Source organism: Durio zibethinus, chromosome 6 (genome assembly GCF_047325235.1).
Source record: "Durio zibethinus cultivar Kanyao isolate XHJ-2024 chromosome 6, ASM4732523v1, whole genome shotgun sequence".
Classification (NCBI taxonomy): Eukaryota; Viridiplantae; Streptophyta; class Magnoliopsida; order Malvales; family Malvaceae; genus Durio; species Durio zibethinus.
The window spans coordinates 15517398-15528464 of record NC_143167.1 but is presented as its reverse complement, the minus strand read 5'-3'; positions in this window follow the sequence as shown (position 1 = coordinate 15528464).

The window sequence follows — 11067 nt, the reverse complement described above, 5'->3', positions numbered from 1 at the left end:
ATCGATCGATTGTTCAAATAGAATGTCCCCCAAGTATGGAAACCCAAAAAAGGGATCAATCCTCCCACATAGGGGATCGATTATCTAAAAGAACAGATCGATCCCCTCAAGCAAAGGATCAATCAGGTAAGGAAAAATAGGCATAAAAGCTCAAACATGAACCAATCGATCCCCTAAGGGAGGGGATCGATCCCTTGAAGGCCTGAAACTCCCAACAGCTATTTTTTATCCAAAATTTCTGCAGGTTTGAAGCATTAAATGCAATCCAATGGCTCTTAACTTTTTCCTAACTATAAATCAAGCATTTCACTGCAGACCAAAAGCAACAAGAGCTAAAGAAACTTATTGCTATTCACCTACCAATCTGCACAAGCATTCAAAGCTGTAAAAAGAAAAAAAATGCAAAATTCATATCAATTTTTCTCTACTTTCTTATCTATACATTTGTGTAGTTCAACTTAGTAAACACCTAGCCTTTATGAGGTTCTTAAGGTTTGCCAAACACTTCTGAATTCTCTGTATTGTGAGTGTGTAAGCTTAAGGGGGAGGATAACCCTTAAGAGTGTATGTTGTTGAGTTTGTAAAGCTTTGTGAAAGCTTAGTTGTAATCTTTATCAAATAGTGGATTAAACTTCTTAGCAAGAGAGGCTAAGAGAGAGGATGTAGGTATCTAAGAAAGAACCGAACCTTTATAAATCTTGGTGTTAAATTCTCTAACCCTATCTCTTGTTTATATTCATCTATTGTGCTTATCTATTTTGATAATTCATGGTTATTGAATATTATCTTTGAAAATTTTATTAAAACCACTTCACCCCTCTCTTGGTTTATTCCAAGTCTTTGAGGTAACAATTGGTATCAAAGCTAGTACTCTTTTTGTAGATTTAACAGCCCAAGAGTGATCCTGAAAATGGCTTAAAGAAATATGGTAATCAATGTGGAAAAACCATCATCAAGCTACAACAACTATACCTGTCAACAAAAGGTATGTCTTATGGCAAATGAAACAGTTGCAACATCTATTGGAAGTGAAGGGTATTCAATTGTTAGACCCCCTCTCTTTGTTGGTAACAACTACTCCTATTGGAAGACTAGGATGAGGCTATTCATTCAAGCAAATAATTATAAAGTCTAGAGGGTCATTGTAAATGGTCCTCAAATTCCAATGAAGATGGTGGATGGTAAGGAGGTGATAAAGCTAGAGAGTGAATGGGATGTTAATGACATGAAAATGGCTCAACTCAATGCCAAAGCAGTGCACACACTCTTTTTTGCATTGGGACCAAGTGAGTATAATAGAGTCTCATTGCGTGAGTATAATAGAGTCTCATTGCGTGAAAATGCAAAAAAAATTTTAGATAAGCTAGCTGTCACTTATGAAAGTACAAACCAAGTGAAAGAGATAAAAATAGGCATACTTACTCATGATTATGAGCTGTTCAAGATGAAAATCGATGAAACCATTAGTGAGATGTCAAACTGCTTCACCGACATCATTAATGGTTTAAAGGCTCTTAGGAAGACATATTCAAATGTAGAGATGGTGAAGAAAATTCTCAATAGTCTACTAAAGAGTTGGGAAGCCAAAGTGATAGCCATTGAAGAGTCTAAAGATCCTCATACACTTTCTTTAGATGAATTAATGGGCTCTCTCCTCACTTATGAAATGAAGATAAAAAGGGGACAAGAACCAGTAAAAAAAAATGGCATTGTTCTCAAATCTACCTTTCAAGAGGATGAAGAAAATTTTGCTCAAGAGGAGGATGATAGAGATGAAGAGATGGCCATGTTTGCAAAGCGATTCAAGAAGTTCATGAGAATAAACAAGTTTTCAAGTAGAAGAAGACCACAAAAGGAGATGACTAAAGGGAAATCAAGTAGAAGAGAAAGGGATCAAATTATTTGCTATGAATACAACAAACCGGGTCACATTAAACTTGATTGTCCTTTGTGGAAAAAGCAGAACATGACCAAGCCAAAGAAGAAAGCTATGGTAGCAACATGAAGTGATAGCGACTTCTCTGATGATGAATCAAATGAGGGAAAAGTAGCTAACCTATGTCTCATGGCTCTTGATGCACCCAAGGTAACCTCTAATCCATGTAATTCAAATTCATACTCATTTGATAAACTACAAGATGCCTATAATGAATTAGCTATAAAATTTGAGAACATAAGCATGAAATATAGAAAAATGATCAGTAAATTGAAACTAGAAAATGAGTCATTGACCAAAGCAAAAAAAGACTTAGAAAAAGAAGTTGAGCTCTTGAAGGTAAATGTCAATGACTTGATTAAGAAAAATGAAAATCTACATAATTCATTTTTTAGATTTTATATGGGTCATCAAAAGATCAATGACATGCTAGAAACATAAAGAGCTTTCTTTGATAAAGATGGACTAGGTTATAATGGTGAAAACAAAGAGACTCACTTGAAGAATTTCATTGTTAAGCCAAATGATTAATCTAGCATGTGTGCACATTGTCATAAATTAGGTCATTCCATACAATATTGTTCCTTGAAGAAAGTCACTTATAGAGGTAAGCTCATTAGGAGAGTGTGGATTCCAAAAAGAGTTAGCATATCTCAAGATGAGGCTACTAAAATGAAGTGGATTCCAAAAGGCACAAAAATTGTTAATACTAACTCTCAAGGACCCAAGAAAATTTGGGTACCTAAAACAAAAATTTAATTGTGTTTTTGTAGGTGGATGAGCATTGCTACAAAGAAAATTCCAATAAGAACAGTCAATGGTACCTTGATAGTGGATGCTAAAAACACATGACCGGAGATAAAACTCTCTTTAAGGACTTAAAAGTGAGAAGTGAAAGAGATGTTACATTTGGTGACAACTCAAAAGGCCAAATTGAAGGGATTGGCTCTATTGGTAACAATTCCTCTACTTCTATTGAAAATGTTTTACTTGTGAAAGGTTTCAAGCATAATTTACTTAGCATTAGTCAATTATGTGATAAAAGATTTAGGGTTGTGTTTGAATCCATGTGCTGTCAAGTAATTGATATCAAAACTAACAAGCTTGTTTTTGTTGGGCACCGTCAAGGAAACATTTATGTAGTGCATCTAGATGACCTATCCTCTAAAAATGTTTGTTTTATGGCTCAAAAAAAATGAAAGTTGGATTTGGCATAGAAGGCTTGGACATGCAAGTATGCATATAATTTCAAAACTTTCTCAAAATAATTTGGTTGTTGGTTTGCCAAAGTTGAAATATGAAAATGACAAGGTTTGTGATGCATGTGCTCAAGGAAAACACAGAAGAATTTCTTTCAAACCTAAGAATTGCATTTCAACTACTAGACCTCTTCAACTATTGCATATTAATCTTTTTGGCCCTACTAGAACAATGAGTCTTGGTGGAAAACAATATGGGTTTGTTATTATTGATGATTTCACTAGATTCACATGGGTTCTCTTTTTGCATTCAAAGAATGAGGCTTTGGAAAAATTCATCACTTTTAGCAAACAAATACAAAATGAAAAAGGTTATTCAATTACTAGTATTAGAAGTGATCATGGAAAGGAATTTGAAAATCTAGGCTTTAATATATTTTGTAGTGAAAATGGTATTAGCCATAATTTTTCTGTTTCTAGAACTCCTCAACAAAATGGGGTAGTAGAAAAGAGAAATAGAATTTTAGAAGAAATGGCTAGAACCATGCTTTGTGAAAATAATCTACCTAGTTATTTTTGGGCAGAAGCCATAAATACTTCTTGCTATATTATAAATAGAGTTATGATTAGGCCAATTTTGAAGAAAACCCCTTATGAACTTTTTAAAGGAAAAAGGCCTAACATAAGTTATTTTCATCCTTTTGGTTGTAAATGTTTTATTTTGAACAATGGAAAAGATGATCTTGGAAAATTTGATGCAAAAAGTGATGAAAGAATTTTCCTAGGATATCCTTTGAATTCAGAAGCTTATAGAGTTTTCAATAAAAGAACATTAGTGGTGGAAGAGTCTATACATGTTATTTTTGATGAATCTAACCCACCTCTGAGAAATGTGCTTCTTGATGATGATGATGTAGGTATACTTCAAGAATGGATCAATGATGCACCTCATGACATTGAAGAGAAAAATCAAAAGGAAAAAGATGATTTCTAAAGGAGCCACAACACATAGAGAGAAAGCCAAATCATTCTAAAAAAATGAGGTATGTTAAAGATAGTGAAATCATTGGTAATCTAACTCAAGGGTTAAGAACTAGATCTTCTTTTAATGTGTGTAATTATATTGCTTTCCTATCCCATATTGAACCTAAAAATATAGATGAAGCATTAGAAGATGATTATTGGATTTTGGCCATGCAAGAGGAATTGAACCAATTTGAAAGAAGCCATGTATGGAATCTTGTACCTAGGCCTAGCGACCATCCCACCATAGGCACCAAATGGGTCTTTAGGAATAAAATGGATGAGAATGGGAATATCATTAGAAACAAAGCTAGATTGGTAGCTCAAGGGTATAGGCAAGAGGAAGGAATAGATTATGATGAAACCTATGGCCCGGTAGCAAGGTTAGAAACCATAAGGACATTGCTTGCATTTGCATGTTTTAAAAATTTTAAGCTTTTTGAAATGGATGTCAAGAGTGCATTTCTTAATGGTTTTATAAATAAAGAAGTGTATGTAGAGCAACCTTCCGGTTTGAAAATTCAAAATTTCTAAATCATGTTTATAAATTGACAAAAGCATTATATGTTTAAAACAAGCTTCTAGAGCTTGGTATGAAAGATTGTCAATTTTTTTGATTGAAAATGGTTTTAATAGAGGGAAGGCTGACACTACACTTTTTATTAAAACAAAAAGTAAGGACATTCTCATAGTGCAAATTTATGTTGATGATATTACATTTAGTGCTACTAATGAAATTTTTTGTTAAGAATTTGCTTAGACTATGCAAGGTGAATTTGAAATGAGCATGATGAGAGAACTCACATTTTTCTTGGGACTATAAGTAAAGCAAACAAAATATGGCACCTTCATTAATCAAGCCAAATACATCAAAGATTTGCTCATAAGGTTTGAATTGGGAGAATCAAAGCCTTGTTTAACACCAATGAGCACCTCAACAAAGCTTGACAAGGATTAAGGAGGTAAATGTGTTGACTCTAAACTATATAGGTCTATGATTGGTTCATTGCTATATCTTGCTGCTAGTAGACCTGATATTATGTTTAGTGTATGTTTATGTGCTAGATTTTAATCATATCCTAGAGAAACACATTTTTCTGCTGTCAAAAGGATTTTTAGATACCTTAAAGATACCCCAAATTTAGGATTATGGTATCCAAAAGCTCTTCCTTTGTATTACATGCCTATTTCGATACGGATTTTGGTGGGTGCAAAATTGATAGAAAAAGCACTTATGGTACTTGTCAATTATTTGGAAATAAGTTCATATCATGGTTTTCCAATAAACAAAATAATGTTGCTCAATCTACAACCGAAGCTGAATATGTAACGGTTGGAAGTTATTATGCCCAGGTTTTGTGGATTAAGCAACAATTGAAGGATTTTGGAATAACCATGGATCATATTCCCATTAAATGTGACAATACTAGTGCCATCATCCTCACTAAAAATCCAATTCAACACTCTAGAACCAAACATATTGAAATTAGGTATCATTTTATTAGAGATCATGTTCAAAAGGGTGACATTCTACTTGAATATGTTGACACCTTGCATCAACTAGCTAATATCTTCACAAAACCTCTTAATAAGGATATGTAATTAGAGGTGAACTTGGCATGATGAATGCTCTTTGAAGTGAAATTCTTGATATTGTGATGTATGGTGGACTTTTAATTGATTAAATGTATGTTTTTTGAATTTTTCTTTGGTTTGTGCATGATTGTAAAATGCTTGTTTGAATGATCATATTGCATGGTTTTCAACATGCTACAGCAAAAACCAATCAATCCCCATTGGAATGGATCGATTGGTTCTTCACCCCGTAGCCAAAGTAAAGGGAAAATATAGGGAACTGATCGATCCCTTTTAGGATAGGATCGATCGGGTGTAAAGGCAGTAGCCAATTTTGTTGAACCTAAGAAGAATTGATCGATCCCCTTTGGGACAGGATCGATCGAGTGAGAAGGCAGTAGCCAATTTTGCTGAACCCAAGAAGAACTGATCAATCCCCTCTTTGACAGGATCGATCGGGTATTCAAGTAGTAGCCAAAATGACTTAAAAAGGTGCAAAATCGATCAATCCCCTTCAAACCCAATCGATCGGTTCCATGCAAAAGCCCAAAACTGATCGATACCTGATCGATTGGTTCATGAATTTTAGGCGTGATAAATTCGGGTCTTCACCTGTTTAGTCAACCTTTTCATCTTTCCTCTCCTATTCATCTTCTTCCTTAACTTTTTCTCTCTACACCCTAGATATTTCCACTAAAAATTGACTCTTTCTCTTACAAATTTCTCTTGTAAACTCGCTACCCATCGTTTCTTACTTATCAAACTCATCTCTCATGGCACCCAGAACCAAAGTCACGGTTGGCCTATGAAACCCTCCTAGAGAGACTTCAAGCTCCACTATGAAGTTTTATTTCAATCAAAATTTCAACAATCTCGACGCCAAAGAGCCGTATGAGACACACTTTGCTCATCAAAAAGTAAAGCCTGAAAGGGTAATCTCACTAGACTTCCTTCAATCCATAGAGTTTTCGTATTTGCATACTTTTGAGTCTTTTGGATGGATGCCTTACTTGTATATAGAGAGTCGCTTATTCGAGAATCTAGTAAGAGTATTCTATAGTAATGCTAGCTGTGTTCAAATTGAATGAACAAATAGGCATTATCTTGATAAGTTCAAAACATATGTAATGGGGAAGGAAATCTTAGTAACAAAACAAGTGCTAGCTGAGGTCTTTATGTTAGCTGATGAAGGGGAGACAACTCCTAGATGTGATATGGTGCAACTAGCTTAAGATATCTTTAGGAATCCCAATTTATAGGTTACTCCCACACAAGCCTCTAGGTTACCCATGCATGATCGGTTGTTACACTTTATTGTAACCCATATGTTAGCCCCTTTTGGGACCCAATACTCCACTATTAGGAAACAAGATTATTGGTGGATGTACAAGATCAAGCATGAACAGAAACCAAATTTGGTGCACTTCATTTTTAGTGACATGATGAGGATTGTCCAGAATAGAGATGTTACTCTAGTATATGGGTATGCTATAAGCAATCTTTTGAGACATTTGGAAGTAAACACTAGAGGTGATAGAGAGATGCATGTCAATGAACCATTTAGTATTCTTGGGCCTCCCACATTGCATAGTATGGGGTATGTTGAAACTTCAGCTAGCCAATGGGTTAAAAAGGGGGATATTGGTGTTGCATAAGAGGAAGAGGAAGAGCAAGACCCTGTCGATATGCCTACACCTCAAGGAGAACCCCCTAGCACACCTTTTGACATTCAAGGTGCCCTAGAGATGCTCTTACTTCATATGAACAGCCTACACTCGGTGGTTGGCACTATGAGCACTAGATTGGAGTCCATGAAGAAAACTCAAAATGACCTTATGGCACAAGTCCAGCATCTTCGAGCTGAAATTGAGCATATGAGGTCTACTCCTTAGCACATGGGACAGTCTTCGCATTACTCTCCTCCTCTACCTCCATCTCCTCATTCTCCACCTCCACCTCCACCTCACTGAAACCTTTTTACTGCCATCTCTTATGTTTTCCCATATTTTTTGTAAATATAACTTTACATTATGGCAAGTAGACTTTGATCTTTATATTAATGCAACTCATCTTTTATTCTCTTATGGCTTGTGTCATTGTTGTGTAGTTTCATGTTTGAAGTGACCTTGGGTGGCCTTGAATTGCTTATTCCCTCATTTTGATTTGCTTCATTTAGTATTTTTGCTATGAAAAAAAAAGGGGAGAAATATTGGTATGAAAATTTGATGATGTATGAAAATCTGATGATGTTTTGATATTGATAATGATGCTTTGATATTGATGGATATATTGATGGTTATGATGATATTACTCTTGTCTAGTTGCTTTAAATCTTATGCCTAAATTCATGGGGAGTTTGCCTTTCATAAGTTCAGGGGGAGCTTCTTTTCAAAAGGAAAAATATTTTTCATTTGATTTTGTCATATTAAAAAGAGGGATTTTGTTGGCTTTGAATTGATTAAGAGTTTTGATTTAACAAAATAAAAATTTGCCAAACTTGTTTCAATCTTGTCTAAGCTTAAATTAAACAATTTTCCACCCTTTTATTTTGCCAAAATTCATTTAAGAACCAAAACAACTCAAATTCTCAGAACAAAACATGATTTATGCAAGTTTTGATAGAAGGGATCGATCCCCTTAGGGAAAGGATCGATCCCTTCCATTACCAGATCGATCCTGTTTTCAACCAGAACCGAAAGTTCTCAAGATTTGGCAAAAACTGATCGATCCCCTCCCTATAGGGATCGATTGGTTAACAGAACAGATCGATCCCCTCATTTAAGGGATCGATCACTTTTTCATACAGAATGCTTTCCTCATGCAATTTTCCAGAAAAGGGATCGATCCCCTCTTAAAGGGATCGATCGGTTGTTCAAACAGAATGCCCCCAAGTGTGGAAACCCAAAAAAGGGATCGATCCCCCCACATAGGGGATCGATCATCTAAAAGAACAGATCGATCCCCTCAAGCAAGGGATCGATCGGGTAAGGCAAAATAGGCATAAAATCGGGCTTTCTCAAACATGAACCAATCGATCCCCTAAGGGAGGGGATCGATCCCCTGAAGACCTGAAACTCCCAATGGCTATTTTTTATCCAAAATTTATGCAGGTTTGAAACATTAAATGCAATCTAACAGCTCTTAACTTCTTCCTAACTATAAATCAAACATTCCACTGCAGACTAAGAGTAACAAGAGCTAAAGAAACTTATTGCTATTCACCTACCAATCTGCTTAAGCATTCAAAGCTATAAAAAAAGAAAAAGTGCAGAATTCATATCAATTTTTCTCTACTTTCTTATCTATACATTTGTGTACTTCAACTTAGCAAACACCTAGCCTTTGTGAGGTTCTTAAAGTTTGCCAAACACTTCTGAATTCTCTATATTATGAGTGTGTAAGCTTAAGGGGGAGGATAACCCTTAAGAGTATATGTTGTTGAGTTTGTAAAGCTTTATGAAAGCTTAGTTGTAATCTTCATCAAATAGTGGATTGAACTCCTTAGCAAGAGAGGCTAAGGGAGAGGATGTAGGTGCCTAAGAAAGGATCAAACCTCTATAAATCTTGGTGTTAAATTTTCTAACCTGTCTCTTGTTTATATTCATCTATTGTGCTTATTTATTTTGATAATTTGTGGTTATTGAATATTATCTTTGAAAATTTTATTAAAATCAATTCACCCCATCTTGGTTTATTCCAAGTCTTTGAGCTAACAAATTATAATTAGTATTATTATATTATTATTAAACTACTAATTAATATTGTCATTATTTAATTTATTATATTAATATTTATAATACTACTAATAATTAATTTATTATAATATAATAATTATAATATTTTTATAATATTAGTAATTTCGTTATCCAAAATTAGTTATGACTATTTAGTAGATTACTATTATTAATATAGTTATTAATTAAAATAAATTAACAAATATTAAAAAATAAATATTTTTATCGATCAAATTTAAATAATTATGACTATTTGAACATTTATTTATTTGAAATCGCTATAACCTTTTGCTTTCTTGTAAAATAACTTTTTTTGTTCATAAAAGCTTTTTTAGATAAAATAATACAAATTTTTTATAAAATTGATCAAATCTACCTTCCTGTGATAGTTTATAATTTCAATTATTAAATCTTTTACTTATTAATGTTTGAAATATTAATAATTAATATTTTAATTAATAATTTATTTTTAATAAAGTAACGTTAATATTTGACTATTAATAACAAGCAATTATTAACTTAAGTATAATAAAATAATTATACACGTAAAATTTACTTTTCATAACTAATTTAATGATTTAATGATTAATAGTTAAAAGCATAAAAAACTATATTTTCAAAATAATAAATCAAAATAATATTATTATAATCTATTAAATTATTTAATATTCTAACCTAATGCTCCACAAAGTGTTGGCATAAGTCCTAGACCCATAATAGTTGGTATCAGGCAGGTTTTGGTTCAGGTCATGTTCAATTTGCACTCAAGGTGTTCAATAAAAAATAATTATTAAATATTAATTAATAAATCAATTCTATACTTCATATCAATTTATTAATCATAATTTAATAATTTAAAATAAATTATTTAAAACTAATTACTAAAATACAAATAATTAATAAATTGTATTTTAATTTATTATTTGTGTAATATTAACTGAATATAAATATCTATTTATATATTATATTTATTAAATAATTAAAATTAAAATTAATAAATTAATTTAATAAGAATAAGAAAATCCTTAATATTATAATAATATATAGATTAATTTTAAATTATTTTCATAATAGATAATTATGAATATTTTAATTATTATTCATAATTAATTAAAATATAAATATTTAATTATATTTATTAATCTTAATTCATTTTTAATTAGATTACTTTATTAATATATAATATAATATTAATAATAGATTAATTATTATAAATAATTAATTACAATTATTTATATTAGTTTATTCAATTATTATTATTATTAATTATTTAATAATTAATAATAATTAATTATTATTAAACATTTTGCAAATTATTATTATTAATAATTATTTAATAATTATTAATAATTAATTATTATTTTGAAAATAGAAATATATTAAATTTTTGTTTAATTAATTTATCCTTTATTATATCTTATTAATAATTATTATATTATATTAAACTTAATTAGTAATTATATTAATTAATATAATCAATTTAATTAATTAATATTAAATATTAAAATAAATAGAATATTTAAATAATTAAATAATATTTAATTTAAATAGTAAATTAATAGATAAATAATTATCTATTTTCTTATTTTTTTTAAAATTG